Source organism: Bos indicus x Bos taurus, chromosome 7 (assembly GCF_003369695.1).
Source record: "Bos indicus x Bos taurus breed Angus x Brahman F1 hybrid chromosome 7, Bos_hybrid_MaternalHap_v2.0, whole genome shotgun sequence".
In the NCBI taxonomy this organism is placed as follows: Eukaryota; Metazoa; Chordata; class Mammalia; order Artiodactyla; family Bovidae; genus Bos; species Bos indicus x Bos taurus.
Window position 1 is genome coordinate 35,961,209 of NC_040082.1, and position 26,867 is coordinate 35,988,075.

Here is a 26,867-nt window from a genome sequence, read left to right on the forward strand (position 1 = left end):
TCCTATTAATACTACAGGTCTCAGCACGAGGCTATCATTTCCCTGGGGACCATTTCCTTGACTCCCAAAGGTAGGTCAGTCATTTGTCATCATATGTGCTTAAAAGAGTTTGTTTTTTAACTTTGGATAAATTATTTGAATTTAGAATGATGTAACTATAAACATGATTATTTCATTCATAACTTTGTTCCCTGGTGGACTCTTAAGATCCATGAGGGCAGGCTCCATGTCTGTTTTTGTTCAGTATTTTATCCCCAGTGCATAGTCTTTGATGTATAGTACGTACTCAATAAATATTAGTTAAATGAAGGAGCAGTTCAGTCACTCAGTCATGTCCGACTCTTTGCTACCCCATGGACTGCAGCACATCAGGTTTCCTTGTCCATTACCAACTCTCAAAGCTTGCTCAAACTCATGTCCATTGAGTTGGTGATGCCTTCCAACCATCTCATCCTCTGTCATCCCCTTCTCCTCCTCCTTTCAACTTTCCCAGCATCAGAGTCTTTTCTAATGAGTCAGTTCTTCCCATCAGGTGGCCAAAGTATTGGAGTTTCAGCTTCAGCATCAGTCCTTCCAATGAATATTCAGAACTGATTTCCTTTAGGATGGACTGGTTGGATCTCCTTTCAGTCCAAGGGACTCTCAAGAATCTTGTCCAATACTACAGTTCAAAAGCATCCATTCTTTGGCTCTCAGCTTTCTTTATAGTCCAAATCTCACATCCATACATGACTACTGGAAAACTATAGCCTTGACTAGATGGACCTTTGTTGGCAAAGTAATGTCTCTGCTTTTCAATATGCTGTCTAGGTTGGTCATAGCTTTTCTTCCAAGGAGCAAGTGTCTTTTAATTTCATGGCTGCAGTCACCATCTGCAGTGATTTTGGAGCCCCCAAATAATAAAGTCTCTCACTGTTTCCATTGTTTCCCCCTCTATTTGCCATGAAGTGATGGGACCAGATGCCATGATCTGTTTTCTGAATGTTGAGCTTTAAGCCAACTTTTTCACTCTCTTCTTTCACTTTCATCAAGAAGCTCTTTAATTCTTCGTTTTCTGCCATAAAGGTGGTGCCATCTGCATATCTGAAGTTACTGATATTTCTCCCGGCAATCTTGATTCCAGCTTGTGCTCATCCAGCCTGGCATATTGCATGATGTATTCTGCATGTAAGTTAAATAAGCAGGGTGACAATATACAGCCTTGATGTATTTCCCAGTTTGGAACCAGTCTGTTGTTCCATGTCCAGTTCTAACTGTTGCTTCCTGACCTGCATACAAGTTTCTCAAGAGGCAGGTAAGGTGGTCTGGTATTCCCATCTCTTTAAGAATTTTCCACAGTTTGTTGTGATCCACACAGTCAAAGGCTTTCATGTAGTCAATTAAGCAGAAGTAGATGTTTTTCTGGAACTCTTGCTTTTTCTACAATCCAGTGGATGATGACAATTTGATCTCTGGTTTGTCTGCCTTTTCTAAATCCAGCTTGAACATCTGGAAATTCACAGTTTACATACTGTAAAAGCTTGGCTTGGAGAATTTTTAGCATTGCTTTGCTACTATGTGAGATGAGTGCAACTGTGTGGTGGTTTGAACATCTTTGGCATTGCCTTTCTTTGGGATTGGAATGAAAACTGACCTTTTCCAGTCCTGTGGCCATTGCTGAGTTTTCCAAATTTGCTGGCATATTGAGTGCAGCCATTTCACAGCATCATCTTTTAGGATTTGAAGTAGCTCAACTGGAATTCCATCACCTGTACTAGCTTTATTCGTAGTGATGCTTCTTAAGGCTCACTTGACTTCACATTCCAGGATGTCTGACTCTAGGCGAGTGATCACACCTGTTTGATTATCTGGGTCTTGAAGATCTTTTTGTATAGTTCTTCTGTGTATTATTGCCACCTCTTCTTAATATCTTCTGCTTCTGTCAGGTCCATACCCTTTGTGTCCTTTATTGTACCCATCTTTGCATGAGATATTCCCTTGGTATCTCTGACTTTCTTGAAGAGATCTCTAGTCTTTCCCATTCTATTGTTTTCCTCTTTCTTTGCATTGATCACTGAGAAAGGCTTTCTTATTTTTCCTTGCTATTCTTTGGAGCTCTGCATTCAAATGGGTATATCTGTCCTTTTCTCCTTTCCCTTTAGTTTCTCTCCTTTTCACAGCTATTTGTAAGGGCTCCTCAGACAACCATTTTGCCTTTTTGCATTTCTTTTTCTTGGGGATGGTCTTGATCACTGCCTCCTTCGTCAGTAGTTCTTCAGGCACTCTACCAGATCTAATTCCTTGAATCTATTTCTCACCTCCACTGTATAATCATAAGGGATTTGATTTAGGTCATACCTAGATGGGGAGAAGGCAATGGCACCCCACTCCAGTACTCTTGCCTGAAAAATCCCATGGATGGAGGAGCCTGGTGGGCTGAAGTCCATGGGGTTGCTAAGAGTTGGACATGACTGAGCGAGTTCACTTTCACTTTTTCACTTTCATGCATTGGAGAAGGAAATGGCAACCCACTCCAGTGTTCTTGCCTGGAGAATCTCAGGGATGGGGGAGCCTGGTGGGCTGACGTCTATGGGGTCACATAGAGTTGGACATGACTGAAGTGACTTAGCAGTAGCATCAGCATACCTAGATGGTCTAGTGGTTTTCCATACTTTCTTCAATTTCAGTCTGAATTTGGCAATAAGGAGTTCATGATCTGAGCCACAGTCAGCTCCAGGTCTTGTTTTTGCTGACTGTATAGATGTTGTCCATCTTTGGCTGCAAAGAATAAAATCAGTCTGATTTTGGTGTTGACCATCTGGTGATGACAGACTGAAAACCACAATCACAGAAAACTAACCAATCTAATCACATGGACCACAGCTGTGTCTAATGCAGTGAAACAATGAGCCTTGCCATGTAGAGCCACAGGAGACGGATGGGTCATGGTGGAGATTTCTGAAAAAATATGGTCCACTGGATAAGGAAATGGCAAACCACTTCAGTATTCTTGCCTTGATAACCCCATGAACAGTATGCAAAGGCAAACAGATAGGACACTGAAAGATGAATTCCTCTGGTTGGTATGTGCCCAATATGCTACTGGAGACGAATAGAGAAATAACTTCAGAAAGAATAAAGAGATGGAGCCAAAGGAAAAACAACACCCAGTTGTGGATGTGACTGGTGATGGAAGTAAAGTCTGATGCTGTAAAGAACAATATTGCATAGGATCCTGGAATGTTAGGCCCATGAATCAAGGTAAATTGGAAGTGGTCAAACAGGAGATGGCAAGAGCGAACATCGACATTTTAGGAATAAGTGAACTAAAGTGGACTGGAATGGGTGAATTTAATTAGGATGACCATTATATCTACTACTGTTGGCAAGAATCCCTTGGAAGAAATGGTGTAGCCCTCATAGTCAACAAAAGAGTCTGAAATGCAGTTCTTGGGTGCAATCTCAAAAATGACAGAATGATCTCTGTTTGTTTCCAAGGCAAACCATTCAACATCACAGTAATCCAAGTCTGTGCCTCAACCATAATGCTGAAGAAGCTGAAGTTGAGTGGTTCTATGAAGACCTCGAAGACCTTCTAGAACTAACACTCAAAAAAGATGTCCTTTTCATCTAGGGGACTGGAATGCAGAAGTAGGAAGTCAAGAGATAACCTAGAGTTAGAGGCAAGTTTGACCTTGGAAAACAAAATGAAGCAGGGCAAAGGCTAAAACAGAGTTTTGCAAAGAGAACACACTGGTCATAGCAAACACCCTTTTCCAACAACACAAGAGAAGACTCTACACATGGATGTCACCTGTTGGTCAATATTAAAGTCAGATTGATTATATTCTTTGCAGCTGAAGATGAAGAAGCTCTAAATGGTCAGCAAAAACAAGATTGGGAGCTGACTGTGGCTCAGATCATGAACTCCTTATTGCCAAATTCAGACTTAAACTGAAGAAAGTAGGGAAAACCACTAGACCATTCAGGTATGACCTAAATCAAATCCCTTATGATTATACAGTGGAAGTAAGAAATAGATTTAAGGGCCTAGATCTGATAGATAGAGTGCCTGATGAACTATGGAATGAGGTTTGTGACATTGTAGAGGAGACAGGGATCAAGACCATCCCCGTGGAAAAGAAATGCAAAAAAGCAAAATGGCTGTCTGGGGAGGCCATACAAATAGCTGTGAAAAGAAGAGAAGCAAAAAGCAAAGGAGAAAAGGAAAGATAAAAGCATCTGAATGCAGAGTTCCAAAGAATAGCAAGGAGAGATAAGAAAGCCTTCCTCAGCGATCAGTGCAAAGAAATAGAGGGAAAAAAGAGAATGGGAAAGACTAGAGATCTCTTCAAGAAAATTAGAGATACCAAGGGAACATTTCATGCAAAGATGGGCTTGATAAAGGACAGAAATGGTATGGACCTAACAGAAGCAGAAGATATTAAGAAGAGGTGGCAAGAATACATGAAAGAACTGCACAAAAAAGATCTTCACGACCCAGATAATCACGATGGTGTGATCACTTATCTACAGCCAGACACCCTGGAATGTCAAGGGGGCCTTAGAAAACATGACTACAAACAAAGCTAGTGGAGGTGATGAAATTCCAGTTGAGCTATTTCAAATCCTGAAAGATGATTCTGTAATAAAAGTGCTGCACTCAATATGCAGCAAATTTGGAAAACTCAGCAGTGGCCACAGGACTGGAAAAGGTCAGTTTTCATCCCAATCCCAAAGAAAGGCAATGCCAAAGAATGCTCAAACTACTACACAATTGCACTCATCTCACATGCTAGTAAAGTAATGCTCAAAATTCTCCAAGTCAGGCTTCAGCAATACATGAGCCATGGTCTTCCAGATGTTCAAGCTATATTTAGAAAAGGCAGAGGAACCAGAGATCAAATTCGCAACATCCACTGGATCATGGAAAAAGCAAGAGAGTTCCAGAAAAACATCTATTTCTGCTTTATTGACTATGCCAAAGCCTTTGACTCTGTGGATCACAATAAACTGTGGAAAATTCTGAAAGAGAAGAGAATACTAGACCACTTGACCTGCCTCCTGAGAAACCTATATGCAGGTCAGGAAGCAACAGTTAGAACGGGACATGGAACAACAGATGGTTCCAAATAGGAAAAGGAGTACGTCAAGGCTGTATATTGTCACCCTGCTTATTTAACTTATATGTAGAGTACATCATGAGAATCGCTGGGCTGGAAGAAGCACAAGCTGGAATCAAGATTGCCAGGAGAAATATCAATAACCTCAGATATGCAGATGACACCACCCTTATGGCAGAAAGTGAAGAGGAACTCAAAAGCCTCTTGATGAAAGTAAAAGAGGAGAGTGAAAAAGTTGACTTAAAGCTCAACATTCAGAAAATGAAGATCATGGCATCCGGTCCCATCACTTCATGGGAAATAGATGGGGAAACAGTGGAAACAGTGTCAGACTTTATTTTTTGGGGCTCCAAAATCACTACAGATGGTGACTGCAGCCATGAAATTAAAAGACGCTTACTCCTTGGAAGGAAAGTTATGACCAACCTAGATAGCATATTCAAAAGCAGAGACATTACTTTGCCAACAAAAGTCCGTCTAGTCAAGGCTATGGTTTTTCCAGTGGTCATTTATGGATGTGAGAGTTGGACTGTGAAGAAAGCTAAGCACCGAAGAATTGATTCTTTTGAACTGTGGTGTTGGAGAAGACTCTTGAGAGTCCCTTGGACTTCAAGGAGATCCAACCAGTCCATTCTAAAGGAGATCAGTCCTGGGTGTTCATTGGAAGGACTGATGCTAAAGCTGAAACTCCATTACTTTGGCCACCTCATGCAAACAGTTGACTCATTGGAAAAGACTGTGATGCTGGGAGGGATTGGGGGCAGGAAGTGTAGGGGACGACAGAGGATGAGATGGTTGGATGGCATCACCGACTCGATGGACATGAGTTTTGTTGAACTCCGGGAGATGGTGAAGGACAGGGAGGCCTGGCGTGCTGCAATTTATGGGGTCGCAAAGAGTCGGACACGACTGAGCAACTGAACTGAACTGAACTGAAATTATGTCTGCTAAGCATTATGAATTAAGAATGTAGACCTCTCTCTTTTAGAAAATTTTTCATCAGAAAGTTAAAATGGTTAAAATTATGGTAAATTTTCTAGTTAGTAACAAAATCTACTAAACTAGACTAATAGTTTTCAAAACGTTAGGGTTTGCATTGTTTAGTCATTAAGTTGTGTCTAACTCATTTGTGACCCCATGGACTGTAACCCCTCCCAGACTCCTCTGTTCATGGGATTTCCCAGGCAAGAATACTGGAGTGGCAGCCATTTCCTTCTCCAGGGAATCTTCCCAATCCAGAGATTGACCTCATGTCTCATGCATTGACAGGCAGCTTCTTTACCACTGAGCCATGATTCAAATAGTTTTCCTAACTAGGAAATTGGCATCATTCTGGAACTTGTTAGAAATGTTAATTCTCAAGCCCCAGCTCAAATCCACAGAGTCAGAAATTCTCAGAGTAATTCTCAAACCAGGAATTTGTGTTTTAATCAGTTCTCTGTATGATTTTTATGTGCTTCAGTATTTGAGAACAACTGAACCTAGACCATTGTATTTAAGGAAAATACTTAAGTGGAAAAAACATTATAGATAAATGCTACACAAAGGGAAAATTATAAATATTAGAAAACTGCTATTCTTTAAGAAAACAAAATTATACCTAATTTTTCAGTTCAAAAATCTCTAAAATTTCTCTTTCAAGTGCTAAGTCCTCAAACATCTTGATACAAGTGGGAGGGTTTAAACTATAGGAAAGAATTGGAACATATATAATTAGGGTTAACAAATTGACAAATTTGTTGACAAATAAATTCTCTTAAAAATGATGCCTGCATTTGTAGTGTTTTTTGATTTCCATGGTGTATATTTTCCAAGCATAGTCAATTTCCAGCCTCTTAACATAATGTTAATATGTTAGAAAATATATTTTTATAACTCTACTAAAAATAGAGTTGAGGAGAAAATCTCAGAATAGGTGTTCTACTTCTTTGGACAGCAAAGCAGACTCTTTAGAAAGGTCTGTCTTTTCTAGTCCTGTCACTTTTATAATCAGTATATTCTTTTTTTGCCTTCTTAAAAAGAAGCAGATTTTTGACATTGGGTTCTTATGTGAGAATGTATTTTTTTTTAATGGGCTACCAAGCACTTGATTACAGTATCCTTTATCATAAGCAGTGTGCTGTTCTCAACACCTTATTCGTGTAGACGTGTCCTTTATAATGGAAAACATTCGGAACATTTAATCTAGGTCAGATTTTAGATAGATACTCCGACTATTCTATTTTTCTTAGGGACTCTTTGGTAACCAGAGTCAGTCCTCAGTAATTTCAGACTAAACAAAGACAAAAACATTTGAGTAAATAAGAATCAACATTTCAATTTTTCAAAATATTATTGAGTATATTTGTAACTGAAAATGGTGCCAGTGCGTAAAAACAAACATTGGAAGTGAGGGCATATTTTTCAGAGCTGGTAAGAAACGAATCTGGTGTGTTATTGGTGAGGACTCCTTAAACAAATCTGGCTGGTTATTATTTCTAGTGTAGGCTGCTGTTCTGGATTTCAAATATTTCAATTCCTTTTTGGGTCTTTCTGCTCTTTTTCTCTTTTTAAATTCCATATTCCTGCCAGATTAAGGTTAGTAAAAGTCTGTTTTGTATCTGCTCCTCCTGTACCCAGACAGTTGTATTATCTCCCACTGCCTACAATAGAAAGCCCAGCACTTGACCTTGGTTTTGATCCCTTCCTAACGTTCCATCTTAATTTTCTAACACTGCTTTACATGGACTCATCACGTTGCTGTCGCTGCAATGTCATGTTTTTCCTGATGCCTACAACATGTTCACTCTTTGTCCATGATACTCCTTCTCCTTCTAATAACTGGAAACACTCTGCATGCTTTATGTCCTAGTGCACCTCTCATATTCTAACCAAAGTTTTGTTATCCTTCCCACACTGGGGTACAACAGTTGGAGTCATTGCCTAAGTTTGACCACTTTGCAGCTGTATTATCTTGTGCACATCACTCAAAACTATTGACATGTTTGCATCTGTAAAGTGGGCATAATAGTAACTATTTTACAGAGTTGCATTTTAAGGATTAAATGAGAGAGGACTGGTAAAACACTTAAGAAAGCACTTGAAAAGAAATACTAACTCTGACTTGTTTTCTCCTTTGAACTCAAAATCTACATCTGACCACTTGTTTGGTTCTTATATGCTCTCTTGTGTTATAGTTTTTGTGTACATACTGTTGTATTGTCAGCACAGTTTAAGAATTTTGAACATGGGGACTGACCTTCTGTCATCTCTGTAGGACCCAACAGATGCCTTGCACATAATAGATGCTGAAAAAACAGTTGATGAATTAATAAATGGAAGAGGGCAAGAAAGACTCATGAGGGTACACAGGAAAGAGGGTCCTGATCTTAACTCTGCTTACATCTTATTGTATTATATTGACTAACTTTTTTTTTTTTTTTTTGAGCTTCTGTAGTCTTCATTTCAAACAGAAGTAGACCTACTAGGTAATCTCCATGGCTCTTTTCAACACCAATGTGTAATTATCTGAGATATGGTTTAAGCCCACTAATGCGAATATAGACCATTTTTATAGTTATTTATTAATTCCTCTGTTAAACATTGTTTTGTTGTATTTAAAAAAAAATTTACTTTTAATTGAAAGACAGTTGCCTTACAGGATTGCACCAGATGCTCAGTATTGAGATCATCATACACCTCAGTTCATGACACATAGTTATCCTTCATCTGTGGGAAATTTTTTTAGGAACTGTATCACCTGACTCTCCCTTTAGCTTACAAACTCTATGTGAATTAAAGATTTAACTATAAAAATAAAACTGTAAAACCAACAGAAGAAAACATAAGGAACCCTTGTAACCTTGGGTGGAATGTATTTTTGATTCATAAAGGAAAAATTCTGTAGGGAAAAAGGATGGGTTTAACTATATCACTACTTTATGTATTACGTTTCTTCTCAGGCTATATGTAAGTATTTGGAGTTAACATGTCCCAAACTGGAGAAGGAAATGGTGACCCACTCCAGTATTCTTGCCTGGAAAACCCATGGACAGAGTAGCCTGGTGGGCTACAGTCCTTGGGGTCACAAACAGTCAGACATGACTGAGCAACTAACACACAGACAAACTACCCTGAATTCTTCCATCCTATTATGCATACAAACAAAATGGCTAAACAAAAGCAAGCTTTTCTTGGTATTTCTTTCTCACCTTCAATATGCAATAATGCCATCAGAAATGCTTGTGCCTTTGCATTTCAAACCGTCTTTGCTGACAACAATAGTCGAAGTGACCATCGTTTCTCTTTTGTATTAGAATCTTTTAATTATTTTTTTTCTCTCAACTGTTCTTGAGTTTTGAGTTAGGTTCACCTAACTTATTTATTTGTTTAGCTTAAGATAGCCTGAGATGTTTTGCTACTTGCCATCAAAATATTTCTTATAATAATCAAACTTTGGAAAAGTAGCATCATTTTTAAGAGCTGAAATGAGTTTCAGAATGTATTTCTTATCCAACACATTCATTTTATAGAAAATTTATTAGTTCTGATTTCTTTGTGAGTGGCTAAAAAGTAGTCTCATAACATGTAGATTCCTTCATACTAAATGCTTTATTTTTCTCTCAGCAACAACCTCTTTTTATTTTTTTCCTTTCTCAGCCAGAACCAGCATTATTCAGTGTACTACTTTCTATAATATCAGTCCAGTTTTTATAATTCTTAAAAGTTTTAGTGGACTGTGTGCCAAAAATAGGAAAGTCCTTACCACATGCTCTATAGTAAATGAGCTAGTGATTTAATTTCCTCATGATATCAAATTAAGTAGAGTATCAAATGGGGAGTAGCAACTTCCCTTGGGTCTGTTTTCCAGAAAGCTACTTTACTGTATTATTACACAGGTTAAATGAAATGTAGTGAAGCACCCTTTGTACAGACATAACATGTGTTCTTGGTGCTTTTGCAAGTGCCTCAATGCAGAGCAGAAAATAGAAAAAGATCAGATATTTATTAAAGGAACACAGGATTTTTTGAAGATTGATGAAAATTAGAAAGAGTTGACTATGTTCTAAAGAATTCATTGAGTTCCTAAAGTACTCAGCCACTATTTAAAGTAATTCAGGTGGTCACAGAGCATGGACAAAAACAGAATGTGGTTAACTTTGGGGGTATTAACTTACCTTCAGAGGATTCCAGACTCTCTTCCCAAACTCTGTCTAGGTTGTTGTGAGAACCTTATTGAAATGTTGAGTAGTTATCAATTCTTTCCCTTCATTCAGGAGTGTGATTTTAATGTGACACCTCTGTGCTCTAAATAGAGCTGTAGAACAATATAAACAACATCCCAAGTTGTATACTAAAAATAAATTGTCTATCTCTTCTATGAAAGGGAATTAATTAAAAGACATTAACTTCCCCAGGATATTTACTCAAAGGCACAAGTCATATCCATTTAAATACTTATTTTATCTTCCCGATTTTAGGAACTTAGCCAAAATAATTTCCACCCAGAACTCAAAAGGACATTTGCTAACTGAATTTAGAGCTCTATAATAAGGAAGTAGCTAAGTAACAGCTAAACAAAAAAGAAGCTAACATTATTTTTCTTTTATGGTGAATAATAGTCATGTTAACCATTGGAAATAATTCAGAAACCGACTCTTCTTAAAACCTAGATAGGGCACATGGAAATAATATACTTAGCAAATTTGGCTTCCTATATCTTTCCCATAATGCATGTGTAATCTTTATGTCCTATTTGTCAGGTAATGCTGTGATTTTCTTTGAGACTTTATATAGACTAAACCGTGTTATCCAAGGGAGACATTCGAAAAGAAATCATCATGTTAATGTTATGTAGAACCAAACTAATTTAAAAATAAACACACAGTATGAGTATAGCATATATTTTCTAATACAGAGATGAAATATTTTCTTCTTTAAATCTAAACAGATTCAGATTATACAGAACAATAAAAATTGCTTATTAATGTCATATTATGGAAAATCTACACAGTACAGGTAAAATATAACCTTCCCTAAAGTATGACTCAGTATTGCTTGAGAGATTAGTCAGTCAGAACAGAATTTGATTCTATGCTGGTTTGCACTCAATGTGATTTCAGAACCTGAAAGTAAATAATTAGAATGTGCCTTATCTCACTAAGCCAGTGGGAGAGGTTCATTATGAATCCAGCAACAAACTTATGGTCCTGTGGTCACGCATCAAAAGAAGAGCTGAGATTGTATTTAGACCTTCAGAAAGTTTACTCATCCATCTTTGGAGTTTCAGCACCATGAAAAGTATACTTTTCTATAGTGGTGAGGGGAAGGTGCTGAAAATTCAGTTTCATCTATAATAACCTTCAAGGAACTCTTTTTCTATATTATCAAACTAATATACTGGAGGGCAGGTGAAAATGTATGAAAATATATCCGACTAGTAATTAGATATTCAGGCTTGGTTTAGATCTCGATGCTAGTGTAGATTTAGTTTGTAAGCAACTTTTTTATACTTAGTAGTCAAAGGATTTGCCCTATACATTGTCCAACTCTTTCCCATTCTTGCAATTTCCAGCAACTTCTGCTAATTTTCTGTTTGTTAGAATGTATAATGTTGGACAAAAGAAAGATAAAACAGTTTACTGACAGTCATGGGAAAAAATCTTGTAGATGTTTAAATTAATATAAATGAGTGTTCTTCCATGTATTCATGTTCATCTCTTTTTATTTATCATATGTCCAGAGATAGCATGTCTATTGAAACCATATTTTGAAATCAATAAAGGTTAGTGTTAGGTTTTACTCAGTTGGTCATTCATTGATGCAACAAATATTTATTGGGCCTAACTTCTGGACTAAGTCCTCTTTTATGAACTGTAGTTTAAATAAGTGAATAAAACTAATACAATCCCTGCAGCTAATTGGGAAGTTTAGTGAAAAGCATGCATTAAAAACATAGCAGACAAGTTACACATTTAAATTATGGTAAATATGATGAAAAAAAAAGATGTCATTAAAAAACTTAGTAGCAGGGGATACTCTTTTTCCAGTTTAATATTGGTCAAGGAAGACTCAGATGAGAAGATGCTTTGATTTTTTTGTCTAAATCTTAAAAATAACCTCTAAAATGGATTTCACACACTCATTCTATTCTCCATCCAAACTATGTCCCACACTGTAGTCGAGTTATCTTGCCATGTGTTAATATGACCATGCTTGTCTCCTGATTGATTCTTGTCAGTTGCTTCATGAATTCCCATTAATCTTAAGACTAAAATCTTCCTAGGAATGATCAGGAACTGTAATGACTACATCTCTTTATGTTTGGAATCCTATTTCTTTATACCCTCTGCCTTTCTCAGCATAGTTTGTCCATATGTGGGGCAAAGGTCTCCATGAAGTTCATATTTATACCATTCTAATGGTTCTCATATTGAAAAGCCAAGACATTACTTTGCCAACAAAGGTCTGTCTAGTCAAGGCTATGGTTTTTCCAGTGGTCATGTATGGATGTGAGAGTTGGACTGTGAAGAAAGCTGAGCACCGAAGAATTGATGCTTTTGAATTGTAGTGTTGGAGAAGACTCTTGAGAGTCCCTTGGACTTCAAGGAGATCCATCCAGTCCATTCTAAAGGAGATCAGTCCTGGGTGTTCATTGGAGGGACTGATGCTAAAGCTGAAACTCCAATATTTTGGCTACCTGATGCGAAGAGTTGACTCATTGGAAAAGACCCTGATGCTGGGAGGGATTGGGGGCAGGAGGAAAAGGGGATGACAGAGGATGAGATGGCTGGATGGCATCACTGACTCGATGGACATGAATCTGAGTGAACTCCAGGAGTTGGTAATGGACAGGGAGCCCTGGAATGCTGCAATTCATGAGGTTGCAAAGAGTTGGACACGACTCAGTGACTGAACTGAACTTAACTGAATGGTTCTCAATCTCAGTTCCCCAAATTACATGGACTAAGAGAGAGAAATCTTCCAAAAGAATGAAATGAACAATGGATAAAATAACATGTATCTTTCCAGGCATATAATTAGAATAAAATTATTCTGCATATACTGTAATTTTCCAACTGTCAACTAATGTTTCCTTTATTTAGATGTATATTTAAAGAGGTATGTAAAGTAATTTGCTATAGAAAATTCACACATAATAATTTAAAAGTCTCTTGGAGATATTTGTATAGATTGAAAGTTTGTGAGGTAAATTATGCTCTCTGTATTCTGGTTATAGAAAATTAGTGGATTTAAATGTTGATATTTCAAATTCATTTAGTAATATTAAACATAGTTAATATTGTTTGTATCCTACTGTATCCCACGCACTTTGTTAGTTGAGGTTATCTCTCATAACTTTCTTACTCCTGTTGCTGCTGTTCCTTTACTATTGATGGGAGCCTCTGGGGAATTTCATGCTTTTTTAAATTAAAAATCCCTGCTTTTTTAAATTACAATTTTATTTTGTATTGGAATGTGGCTTTTTAACAATTCTGTGATAGTTTCAGGTGAACAGTAAACTTTTTAAAGCATATGAGTTTTGGTTTATTGACAATGGGATATTGCAGCATAAAGGTGTATTGAGAAAACTCTATCACAAAGCTGCTTTCTTTTATAGGTTCTGTCTAATTCTTTAATTAGTGTACAGAAGGGCCAAAATTCTAGGCTAAAGTCATATGTCTGATATCAAGACTGTGACATGTGTAACAGATTGAGTATAGGAAAGTGTAAATCATTTGAAGGCTATGGATTTAGCTACCCACTTGGAACAATAAACAATAAATTATGTATTTGTATTGGGTCACTAGTGCATAACTGGACAACGTATGAAGTTGGTTTTGATTTGAAAGGGTTATGAATCAAATGCTGTTAATGGTGTAACATGGATAGGTACCCTGGGGTAGATATTTTGGGATTATTGAGAGACAGTATGTTCTCCATTAGATGAGGTCAGTATGTCCCTAAGAAATTCTCATTGAGAAGTTGAGAATTCAGTTAGTTATTCATCTCTGAATCATATATGGTTAATGTTAAATTGTTAATAATGTTAATTTTTGTTTTGTTTTATTATGTTTTGTTTAAATATATAAATTTATAATTTCCAACAAAACTATGTCATTTTTCATTGTCTTTTATATTTACACTTATTTCTTTGGGTGAGATTTTGAATATTTAAGTGGGTCATTCAACAGTTGAAGTTCTATCACAGTAAAACTATGGAAATCCTTACTATAATCCATCTATTACTCTATGTGATAAAATTTCCCTTTATGTCAACATTAACAAAATACCCTGATTTAGAATCAGCATGAAGTAATATGTAAGCTTCCCCTTGTCTTTCAGTACCTTAGTTTGAATTGATATTTTACTGAAAGTCATAATTTCTAGAAGAGACACTATCCATGTAGAAAATCCCCCCAAATTCTCTTCTTTCAATCAAGTTTCATTTTGCGATACTTAACTAGGTTAGCTTGGAACATGTCACTGTTGTTTGTATTTGTTGAGTGTCAGACTGTTAATGTCCTAAATATTTTGTTGAGCACCACAGAGTTTAACTTTCCTAATTAGCACCTCAGATAAATACAATCATCATTTTTAGGTGAGGTGTCTGGATCTCACATTCATAATGGAGCAGTTTGTTAAAATGGAGTTGGGACTCAAACTTTGTTCTGTTTGACCAGACTTAATATTAAATTACAAATCAGAGTGCAGCTCATCTTAGGTGGCCCTAAGCTGCATAATACTTTATGCACTGCTTTTTACACTGCTTTATACACTGGCTTTTTATTGAAATTTTGTTTTATAGTTCAGTTTCTTTTGCTAAAGTGCCAAGTGCACAAACTGCCCCATAATGTACAAATAAAATTGCTTGTCCATTTAGGTATAGATAAGCTATGGTTTTTCTTGTAGTCACATAAGGATGTGAGAGATGGACCATAAAGAGGCTGAGCACCAAAGAATTGATGCTTTTGAATTGTAGTGCTGGAGAAGACTCTTGAAAGTCCTTGGACAGCAAGGAGACCAAATCAATCAATCTTAAAGGAAAGTGAAAGTCACTCAGTCGTGTTCAGCTCTTTGAGACCCCATAGACTATACAGCCCATGGAATTCTCCAGGCCAGAATAATGGAGTGTGTAGCCTTTCCCTTCTCCAGGGGATCTTCCCAACCCAGGGACGGACCCCAGGTCTCCCGCATTACAGATGGATTCTTTACCAGCTGAGCCACAGGGGAAGCCCCCTAAAGGAAATCAACCCTGAATATTCATTAGAAGGACTAATGCTGAAGTTGAAGCTCCAATACTTTGGCCACCTGATGAGAAAAGTTGACTCATTAGAAAGGACCCTGATGCTGGGAGAGACTGAGGGCAGGAAGAGAAGGGGGCAACAGAAGATGGGATGGTTGGATAGCATCACAGAATCAGTGGACATGCTGAAGCAAACTCTAGGAGATAATGAAGGACAGGGAAGCCTGTGTGCTGCAGTCTGAGGGGTCACAGAGATTCAGACACAACTTAGCAACTGAACAGCAGCAAAATTCTCAGAGTCAATCTTTAATACTTCCAGAATGTCAGTGTAGATTTAGAATTATACTGGAAAGAATGACTGAAGAGTTTTCTTCAATATACCCTATGAATATATTATAGGATGAAGAATTTAATCAGGCATCTGAAAATGGAAGGATTTTGAAGTTTTTGTCTGTTGTCAAATTTATTGACTTTTTTGGGAGTTTGTAGAGAGAGCTGTGTGTTTTTTTTTTTTTTTTTCTGTGTGTGACTTTAAGATGATTCTTTTTTATTTATATCAGGTTTTCCAAACCTCAGTTCTACTGATAGGTTGGATAGACAACTCTTTGTAGTGGGAGGCTGTCCTCTGCATTGTAGGATGTTTCAGCACATCTCTGGCCTTTATCCATTAGATACCAATGTCGGTTGTGACAAACAGAAATGTCTCTAGGCATTACCAAATGTTCCATGAGAGAGGGCACAATCACCCCTATTTGATAGCCACTAAATGGCACCCCACTTCAGTACTCTTGCCTGGAAAATCCATGGACAGAGGAGCCTGGTGGGCTGCAGTCCATGGGATCGCTAAAGAGTCAGACACGACTGACCGACTTCACTTTTCACTTTTCACTTTCATGCACTGGAGAAGGCAATGGCAACCCACTCCAGTGTTCTTGCCTGGGGAATCCCAGGGACGGGGGAGCCTGGTGGGCTGCTGTCTATGGGGTCGCACAGAGTCGGACACGACTGAAGCGACTTAGCAGCAGCAGCAGCAATCTATTTGTATCCACTTTCCTTTAAGGGAAAAGACCCTGATGCTGGGAATGATTAAGGGTAGGAAAAGAAGGGGGCAACAGAGGATGAGATGGCTGACTGGAATCATCAACTCAATGGACATGAGTTTGAGCAAACTAAGGGAGATAGTGAAGGACAGGGAAGCCTGGTGTGCTGCAGTCTGCTGCTGCTAAGTCGCTCCAGTCATGTCCGACTCTGTGTGACCCCATAGATGGCAGCCCACCAGGCTCCCCCGTCCCTGGGATTCTCCAGGCAAGAACACTGGAGTGGGTTGCCATTTCCTTCTCCAACGCATGAAAGTGAAAAGTGAAAGTGAAGTCGCTCAGTCGTGTCTGACTCTTAGCAGCCCTATGGACTGCAGCCTACCAGGCTCCCCCATCCATGGGATTTTCCAGGCAAGAGTACTGGAGTAGGGTGCCATTGCCTTCTCTGGTGCTGCCGTCTAGGAGGTCACAAAGAGTCAGACGCAACTTAGCAACTAAACAACATACACTTCCCAGAGATGCAAAACTTCCCATTTTTTGGAATGTAAGCAAATGCCAGTCTTTTTAAAGTAATGAATATCCTGATTTCATTGTTGTCAAAGTGGAACTCCTAATTGATCACTATTCTCTGCTTTTTACTCACTGTTCAGTTCAGTTCAGTTGCTCAGTCATGTCTGACTCTTTGCGATCCCATGAACCACAGCATGCCAGGCCTCCCTGTCCATCACCAACTCCTGGAGTCTGCCCAAGCCCATGTGCATTGAGTTGGTGATGCCATCCAGCCATCTCATCTTCTGTCATCCCCTTCTCCTCCTGCCCCCAGTCCCTCCCAGCATCAGGGTCTTTTCAAATGAGTCAGCTCTTTGCATCAGGTGGCCAAAGTACTGGAGTTTCAGCTTCAACATCAGTCCTTCCAATGAACACCTTGGACTGATCTCCTTTAGGATGGACTGGTTGGATCTCCTTGCAGTCCAAGGGACTCTCAAGAGTCTTCTCCAACAACACAGTTCAAAAGCATCAATTCTTTGGCTATCAGCTTTCTTTATAGTCCAACTCTCACATCCATACATGACCACTGAAAAAACCATAGCCTTGACTAGATGGACCTTTGTTGGCAAAGTAATGCCTCTGCTTTTCAATACACTGTCTAGGTTGGTCATAACTTTACTTCCAAGGAGAAGCGTCTTTTAACTTCATGGCTGCAATCACCATCTGCAGTGATTTTGGAGCCCAGAAAAATAAAGTCTGACACTGTTTCCCTATCTATTTGCCGTGAAGTGATGAGACCGGATGCCATGATCTTAGTTTTCTGAATGTTGAGCTTTAAGTCACCTTTTTCACTCTCCTCTTTCACTTTCGTCAAGAGGCTCTTTAGTTTTTCTTCACTTTCTGCCATAAGGGTGGTGTCATCTGCATCTCTGAGGTTATTGATATTTCTCCCAGCAATCTTGATTCCAGCTTGTGCTTTCTCCAGCCCAGCCTTTCTCATGATGTACTCTGCATGTAAATTAAATAAGTAAGGTGACAGTATACAGCCTTGACGTACTCCTTTTCCTATTTGGAACCAGTCTGTTGTTCCATGTCCAGTTTTAACTGTTGCTTCCTGACCTGCATACAGATTTCTCAGGAAGCAGGTCAGGTGGTCTGGTATTCCCATCTCTTTAAGAATTTTCCACAGTTTATACTGTTAGATACATTAATTGCATTACTCTCTCAAGCCAATTATCATTTAAAATCCTCAGAAGGGTCTTTGCTGTGTGAGTCTTCAAAGATCCCCTATGAGTGAGATGGTAGATTTTTTTTTTATCTGAGAACACAATAAAGAAAGTATTTCGGAGGGTAAGTAGCAGCTATACAAGCTATTTTTTCCCATTAAATCTACCCTCGCTTACAGTCTCAGACTTTTGTGTTGAGATAGTGTTGCTAGTTTGTGGTAGCCTCATTTTTCAAAGGAATTTTATTTCCTTGTCTTATGATTGGGCCTTGGTTGAAACTATTCTGGATCATTTCTCTAATTTCCTAACTTTAGATCTCCAAGATAAGAATTTCAGGTATGATTTCTCTCCTTCCTTCAGGTTCTAGCCTCCTTAGGCATGCTAGTCTATTTGTTCTGAGAAATCAACATGGAATATGAGGGTATTAAGATTTGCTAAGACACTTAAGCATGTTAACAACTGGCTCCCTGTTCTTTATATTGGCATAACTAAGTCATTCAAATGGCCTTTTGCAGAAACAAAATTATCTTCAAGGTGACTTTTCCATCCGTTTCCATATTTTAAAATAGATGGCAACTTCTCTCTCCAAAAGGCAAGTGATCGCTTAAGCTAAATGGTAAGGAGTTGTAGATAGCAGTTTTTATACCACACAGTGATGCAATGTCCTTGCAAAAAGCAATCTGCTTTTTTGATCAATTGCAAAAGTTCAGTGGCCACAAATGTGGAAGAGGGCAGGAAAGAAAACCCCACGGGCATAGTCCCTTAAACACAGTCCTTGTTTGAGGATGTCATTAAGGAGCCTATTCTGATTCATGGCCGGATACTTCTTGGCTGTCTTTGTGGAAGGTGGATCCCTTTGTTTGGAGATGCAAAGAGCTATTTTTGTCGTTGAGTGCAATTGCCTCGATTTAGGAGTACTTAAAATGAGCACACACTCTTTCTACAAAGTTATTCCATTTTCATTTTATTAAATGATTTATTGGATGGCTCCCAAAATGATTACCTAGAAATGTCAGGTAAAGGTTAATTCAATATCATGGGGCAGCGTGGTATCAGACTTGTGTGGCATGAGGTTGATAATACCATTTGCTTTAGGAAAGAAAAGGGAATAATTTAGTGTAACACCACAGGTACCTGACATTATTTTCAATCTATCTGCAATAAATAAATACATTTTGAATGTATTTTCCATTTCATAAAAAGTAGAATGTTTTTGAAAGAATGACCTCTCATTGCTATTTGAAAATAAATGTTAGAAATAACTTAGGGATATTTTCATTTTTGCTGAAACTCAATCTCCAAAAGAGGTTATGCTATTGAAGAAAAGTTAAATATGGGGAGTTGGGTAAAGTACCCTTTGCAGATATGTTATTACATAGCATTTTTGAGCATATCGCAGCCCTGAATCAGAAAATGGGGGCTTGATTCCTGGATCCAGCATCAATTTATTGAATAAATGACATTGGGAAAATCACTCACCTTCTTAAGCTTTAGTTTTCTCATTTATAATGTTAACTATGCAGAACACAATTCTTTGCACACAAGGAATTATTCCTTTATTTGGTCTTTCCCCTTATTTAAGACATATTTGTGGAGCACCAAATGTGTCGTAGGAATGTTTGTTCCACCAACTTTACTGAGATATAATCGACATACAACATTGTGTAAGTTTAAGATGTACAATGTGATGATTTGATACACTTACATATTACAAAATGTATATATTACAAAGCCCAACTAACAGTGGGATTTGTTAACATCTTCATCATTTAGCATAAGTAACATTTCAGTTTTGTGGTGAGAATATTGAGACCTACTTTCTTAGCAAATTTCAAGTATATAATACAGGATTACTAATTATAATCACCATACTGCATATTTAAATTCCAGAATGTAGTCGTTATGGAACTGGAAATTTGTACTAATATCTTTCATTTCTCCCACCCTTCCCCCATTCCCTGGCAACTATCATTCTTTCTGTTTTTTTGAGCTTAGCTTTTTAAGATTCCACATACAAATGATGTCATACAGAATTTGTCTTTCTCTGTCTGACTTGTTTCACTTAGTACAATGCCCTCAAGTTGTATCCACGCTTTCATAAATAACATGATCTCTTTCTTTCTTAAAACAGAATTGTATCCTATCAACATACAGCTATATATCTTGGCTATGTAGCAATACTGCAATGAATGTAGGAGTTCAGATATGTCTTTGAGAGAGTGATTTCATATTCTTTGGATATATACCCAGAATTGAAATGGCTGGATCATATGGTTTAAATTTTGAAGAACCTTCATTCTTTTTTCCTTAGTGGCTGTGCCAATTTACATTTCTACCAACAGTGCCTGAATGTTCCATTTCTCCACATCCAACACTTATTATTTCTTACCTTTTTGATAATAGCCATTCTTACAGATGTAATAACATTGCTTAAATTTACTTCTAAATATTTTATTATTTTTGATGCTATTGTGAATAGAATTGTTTCCTTTATTACTTTTTCAGATATCTTGTTGTTAATGCATAGTGAAACACAACTCATTCTGTATATTGAATTTCTGTCATCCAACTATACTCAATTATGTATTTGATCTAACAGGTTTTTGGTGGAGTCTTTAGGGGTTCCCTGGGGGCTCAGATGATAAAGAATCTGCCTATAATGTAGGAGACCCAGTTTGATCCCTGGGTCGGGAAGATCCTCTGGAGAAGGGAATGGCAACCCACTCCAGTATTCTTGCCTGGAAAATCCCATGGACAGAGGCGCCTGGCAAGTTACAGTCCATAGGGTTGCAAAGAGTTGGTCACGACTGAGTGACACTTAAGAATATTTTACATGCTGTGTCATCAACAACCAGACATTTTACTTCTTCCTTTCTGTTTTGGTTGCCTTTTGTTTCTTTATCTTTCTTGATTACTCTGCTGAAGACTTTAGTACTATGTTGAATAAGAATGGTGAGAGTGGGCATCCTTGTCTTTTTCCTAATCTGAGAGTAAAAATTTTCAACTAAAATGTTGAGTGTGATATCAGCTGTAAGTTTGTCGTGTATGCACTTTATTATATTGAGATATAGTTCTTTTTTAAACTTTTTACTTATTTGTTTTTGGCTATGCTGGTTCTTTGTTGCTGTGCATGGGCTTTCTCTGGTTGTGGTGAGCAGGGGCTACTCTAGCTGTGTCATGTGGGCTTCTCATTGTGGTAGCTTCTCTTGTTTGGGGACATGGGCTCTATGTGGGGCATAGGTGTGTGGGCTTCAGTAGTTATGGCACATGGGCTCAGTAGTTGCAGCTCCTAGGCTCCAGAATGCAGGCTCAGTAGTTGTGGCACATGGGCTTGGTTGCCCTGCGGCATGTGGGATCTTCCTGGACCAAGGATCGGAACCTGTGTCTCCTGCATTGTCAGGCAGAATCTTTGCCACTGGGCTGCCAGAGAAGTCCCTTGAAGTATATTTCTCTTATACCCACTTTCTTGAGGGTTTTTACCATGAAAGGATGTTGAGTTTTTTCAGATGCTTTTTCATCATCTATTGGGATGACCATATGCGTTTTGTACTTGTTTCTATTAATGTGGTATATCACGTTTATTAATCTGCATGTCTTGCATCCCTGGAATCAATCCCACTTGATCATGCTGTGTGATGTCTTTAATGTGATGTTGAATTAAATTTGCTGGTATTTTGCTGAGAATGTTTTCTTCTGTGTTAATCAGGGATATTGATCTAGAGTTTTTTTTCCCCCTTCTATCATGGGAGAAATATCAATAACCTCAGATATGCAGATGACACCACCCTTATGGCAGAAAGTGAAGAGGAACTCAAAAGCCTCTTGATGAAAGTGAAAGAGGAGAGTGAAAAGTTGGCTTAAAGCTCAACATTCAGAAAACTAAGATCATGGCATCTGGTTCCATCACTTCGTGGGAAATAGATGGGGAAACAGTGGAAACAGTGTCAGACTTTATTTTGGGGGGCTCCAAAATCACTGCAGATGGTGATTGCAGCCATGAAATTAAAAGACGCTTACTCCTTGGAAGGAAAGTTATGACCAACCTAGATAGCATATTCAAAAGCAGAGACATTACTTTGCCAACAAAGGTCCGTCTAGTCAAGGCTATGGTTTTTCCAGTGGTCATGTATGAATGTGAGAGTTGGACTGTGAAGAAAGCTGAGTGCTGAAGAATTGATGCTTTTGAACTGTGGTGTTGGAGAAGACTCTTGGCGAGTCCCTTGGACTGCAAGGAGATCCAACCAGTCCATCCTAAAGGAGATCAGCCCTGGGATTTCTTTGGAAGGAATGATGCTAAAGCTGAAGCTCCAGTACTTTGGTCACCTGATGCGAAGAGTTGACTCATTGGAAAAGACTGTGATGCTGGGAGGGATTGGGGGCAGGGGGAGAAGGGACAACAGAGGTTGAGATGGTTGGATGGCATCACTGACTCGATGGATGTGAACTCCGGGAGTTGGTGATAGACAGGGAGGCCTGGCGTGCTGTGATTCATGGGGTCGCAAAGAGTCGGACACGACTGAGTGACTGAACTGAACTGAACTGATCACTCGCTTGGTATTGAGTAAATGCTAGCCAAATAAGATGAGATTGGAAATGTTCTCCTCTCTTTCATGTTTTGGAAGAGTTTGAGAAGAATTGGCTGACATTACTTCTTATTTAAATGTTTGGTAGATTTTGTTGGGGAAACCATCCTTTGGTTTATTGGGGAAACAATCAATTTGTTGGGAGATTTTTTATTACCAATTTAATACTTACTAATTATTTACTGTTCATATTTTCTATTTCTTCATGATTCAGTTATGGTAGGTTGTACAATTATAGGAATTTATTCATTTTTTCTAGGTTTCCAAATGTTTTGGTGTACAATTGTTCACAGTATAGTCTCTTATGATTCTTTGTATTTCAGTGGTATTAGTTGTAATGCCTCTTTTATTTCTGATTTTATTTAGTTCTTTTCATTTTTCTTTATTGGTGAATCTAGCTAAAGGTTTTGTTTTTTCAAAAAACCACCTATTGGTTTCACTGATCTTTTCTGTTGTCATTTTAGTCTATACTTCATTTCTTTTTGCTCTGATCTTTGTTAATCCTTTCTTCTACTGACTTTGGGTTTCAATTGTTCTTCTTTTAGTTCCTTGAGGTATTAAGTTAGTTTGTTTATTTGACATCTATCTTGCTTCTACTGTAGGTGTTTGTTACTAAAACCTCTTAGCACTGCTTTTGCAGAATTCCATATATTTTGGTATGTTTTGTTTTCATTTTCATTTATTTCATAATTTTATTTTTCTTTTGATCTTATTTTTTTATTCATTGGTTCTTAAGTGTGTTAATTTTCACATATTTGTGAATTTTCCAACTTTCCTCTTTTTATTGATTTTTTAACTTTGTATTATTATGGTTGGGAAACATACTTAGTATGATTTCAGTCTTCTTAAATTTGCTAAGACTTGTTTTGTTACCTATCGCATAATGTATCCTGAAGAATGCTCCACGTGACCTTGCGAAGAATGTGTACTCTGCGGCTGTTGGATGCCATGTTTCATATATGCCTGTTAGGTCCACTTGGTTTAAAGTACGCTGTAAGTTTCCTTCTGATTTTCTTTTCCTATTCATTTTTGATAGTGGGGTATTGAAGTCCTCTCTTATTATTGTATATGTCTCCCTTCAGATATATTAGTATTTGCTTAATATATTGAAGTGTTCGGATGTTGGGTGCATATGTTATTTATGATTGTTACATCATCTTGATGAATTGACTTATCATTATATAATGATATTCCTTGTCTCATTATAGTTTTTGGTTTAAAATGTACTTTGCCTGATACATGTATAGCCATACCTACTCTTTCGATTTCCACTTTCATGGAATATGTTTTTCTATTCCTTCACTTTGTGCCTAAGTGTGTCCTTAAATCTGAAGTGAATCTTTTACAGGCAGTATATAGTTGGGTCTTGTTTTTTAAATCAATCAGCCACTCTATGCATTTTGTTTGGTGAATTTAATCTTTTTACATTAAGATTAATTATTGATAGATAAGCTTCCCTGGTGGCTCAGATGGTAAAGACTCTGACTGCAGTGCAGGAGATCCAGGTTCAATCCCTGGGTTTGATAGATAAAGACTTACTAATGTCATCTTATTCATTGTTTTCTGGCTTATTTATTCTTCCACTGTTCCTTTCTCCCTCCAGCTGCTTTCTTTTTGAATTGATTTTTAATGGATTTTAAAGATAACAAGTTAACTTTTTGCATCAAAACTCAAGTTTTAAAATTCTCCTTTCCATTTATGTCTTCGATGCCATTATTCTCCTCTTTTTATGTTGTATATTCAGTAACAAATTATTGTAGCTGTAGTTATTTTGAATATTATTGTCCTTTAAGCTTTGTGCTAGAATTAAGTGTCTAACATCACAGTGCAATAGTATTCTGAATTTGACTATATATTTACCTTTACTGGTGTGTTATATATTTTCATATGCTTTCACTTCAACGTGAAGAATTGTTTTCAGTATTTCTTATAAGGCAGGTTTAATGGTGATGAAAGAGGAGAGTGAAAAATTTGGCTTAAAACTCAACATTCAGAAAACAAAGATCATGGCATCTGGTCCCATCACTTCATGGCAAATAGATGGGGAAACAGTGGAAACAGTGACAGACTTATTTTTGGGGGCTCCAAAATCACTGCAGATGGTGACTGCAGCCATGAAACTAAAAGACACTTGATCCTTGGAAGAAAAGCTATGACAAACCTAGACAGCATATTGAAAAGCAGAGGCATTACTTTGCCAACAAAGGTCCATCTAGTCAAAGCTATGGTTTTCCAGTAGTCAGGTATGGATGTGAGAGTTGGACTATAAATAAAGCTGAGCACCAAAGAATGGATGCTTTTGAACTGTGGTGTTGGAGAAGACTCTTGAGAGTCTCTTGGACTGCCAGAAGATCCAGCTAGTCCATCCTAAAGGAAATCAGTCCTGAATATTCATTGGAAGGACTGATGCTAAAGCTGAAACTCCAATACTTTGGCCATCTGATGCAAAGAACTGACTCATTTGAAAAGACCCTGATGCTGGGAAAGATTGAAGGCAGGAGGAGAAGGGGACAAGAGAGGATGAGATACTTGGATGGCATCACCGACTCAATGGACACGAGTTTGAGTAAACTCCAGGAGCTGGTGATCAGGGAGGCCTGGCATGCTGCAGTCCATGGGGTAGCAAAGAGTGGGACATGACTGAGCGACTGAACTGAACTAAATGATGATGAACTCCCTTCAGTTTTTGTTTGTTTGGAAAGTATTTATTTCTTCTTCATTTCAGAAGGACAGCTTTTCTGGGAAAAGTATTCTTGTTTGGCAGGTTTTTTTCTTTTAGCACTTTGGATATATTATCACACTTTCTCCTGGCCTAAATAATTTTTGCTTGATTCATTGATTGCCTGATGGGAGGTTCCCTTGTACCTTGTGTAAATCACAATTCCTTTTACTACTTTTAAGAAACTCTCTTTTGTCTCTGATATTTGATGGTTATTTTAACATGGTTTAGAGAATATCTCTTGTTCTCCCTTGTAATTCATAGATCACCTTTTCAGCTTGACCTAGTCAGCTGTTGACTCTGTGTATTGCATTTTTTTTAAAAATTTCATTCATTGTATTCTTCAGCTCCAGAATTATTGTTTGGTTCTTTTTATGATTTCAGTCTCTTAAATTTCTCTTTTTGTTCATGTATTGATTTCCTAATTTTGTCAAAATGTCTTTCCGTATTGCTTATAGCTTTTTGATCTTCCTTCAAACAACTCTTTTCAATTTTTTAACTCTGTGTCTTTTAGGATGGTTACTGGATGATTATTGTGATATTTTGGTGGTCATGTTATCTTGATTTTTTTTTTCATGTTACTTGTAGTCTTCTGTTACTCTTTTTTTTTTAACTTTTTTAAAATTGGAGGATACTTGTTTTACAGTGTTGTGTTAGTTTCTGCCATACAACATGAATCAACCATAGGTATACATATGTCTTTTCCCTCTTGAACCTCCCTCCCATCCCTGGCCCCATCCCACCCCTCTAGATTGTCATAGAGACCAAGTTGAGCTCCCTGCATCATATAGCAAATTCCCACTGGCTCTCTGTTTTACATATGGATGTGTTTATGTTTCAAAGCTACTTTCTCATTCTGTTGTTGTTTTTTTATTTACATTTTAGTCATGTCCTCCACCCATCTTTCCTAACAGCCTCAGGGAAATGAATACCTTGCATTAGCCCTACTAAGGAATTATGAGGCTTTCTCAGACCTTCTATGGATATTCCTGCTCCACACTTATTTCCTCTTGTGTCAGAATTCTTAAGCATGTATGGTTTCTGTCCATCCTGAAAAACACCAGGCCAGATTCTGACAGCCTTCCTATTGCCTTCCCAAGGGCCAAACTAAGCTCAGATTTATGGTCTCTCTCTGGCTCACAGATCCAGGTCAGTTTTCTCTGTATGCTCACTAACCATCTTCCAGATCTGCTGCCACCATCTCAGTATTCACAGAGAGTCAGCCTCAGGGTGGGGATGTGTGTTAGTGAGGCATCCAGGACACCAAGGATGCCCAGGGCTTAATTGTGGGTTTTTGTAGATGATACATCTCCAGTGTCTCATTGGCGAGCTTCCTGATATAGTTTGTGATGTAGTTGGGTAGATGTATATCCATTTAATGCCCTCTGAGAGTTTTATCTGCAGCTCTCTCAGCTTTTTCCCTCCCTTAGTCATGCAGCTCATGACTTTGTATTCAGAATGGAGTGAGAGAAAAATGGGCTTTTAT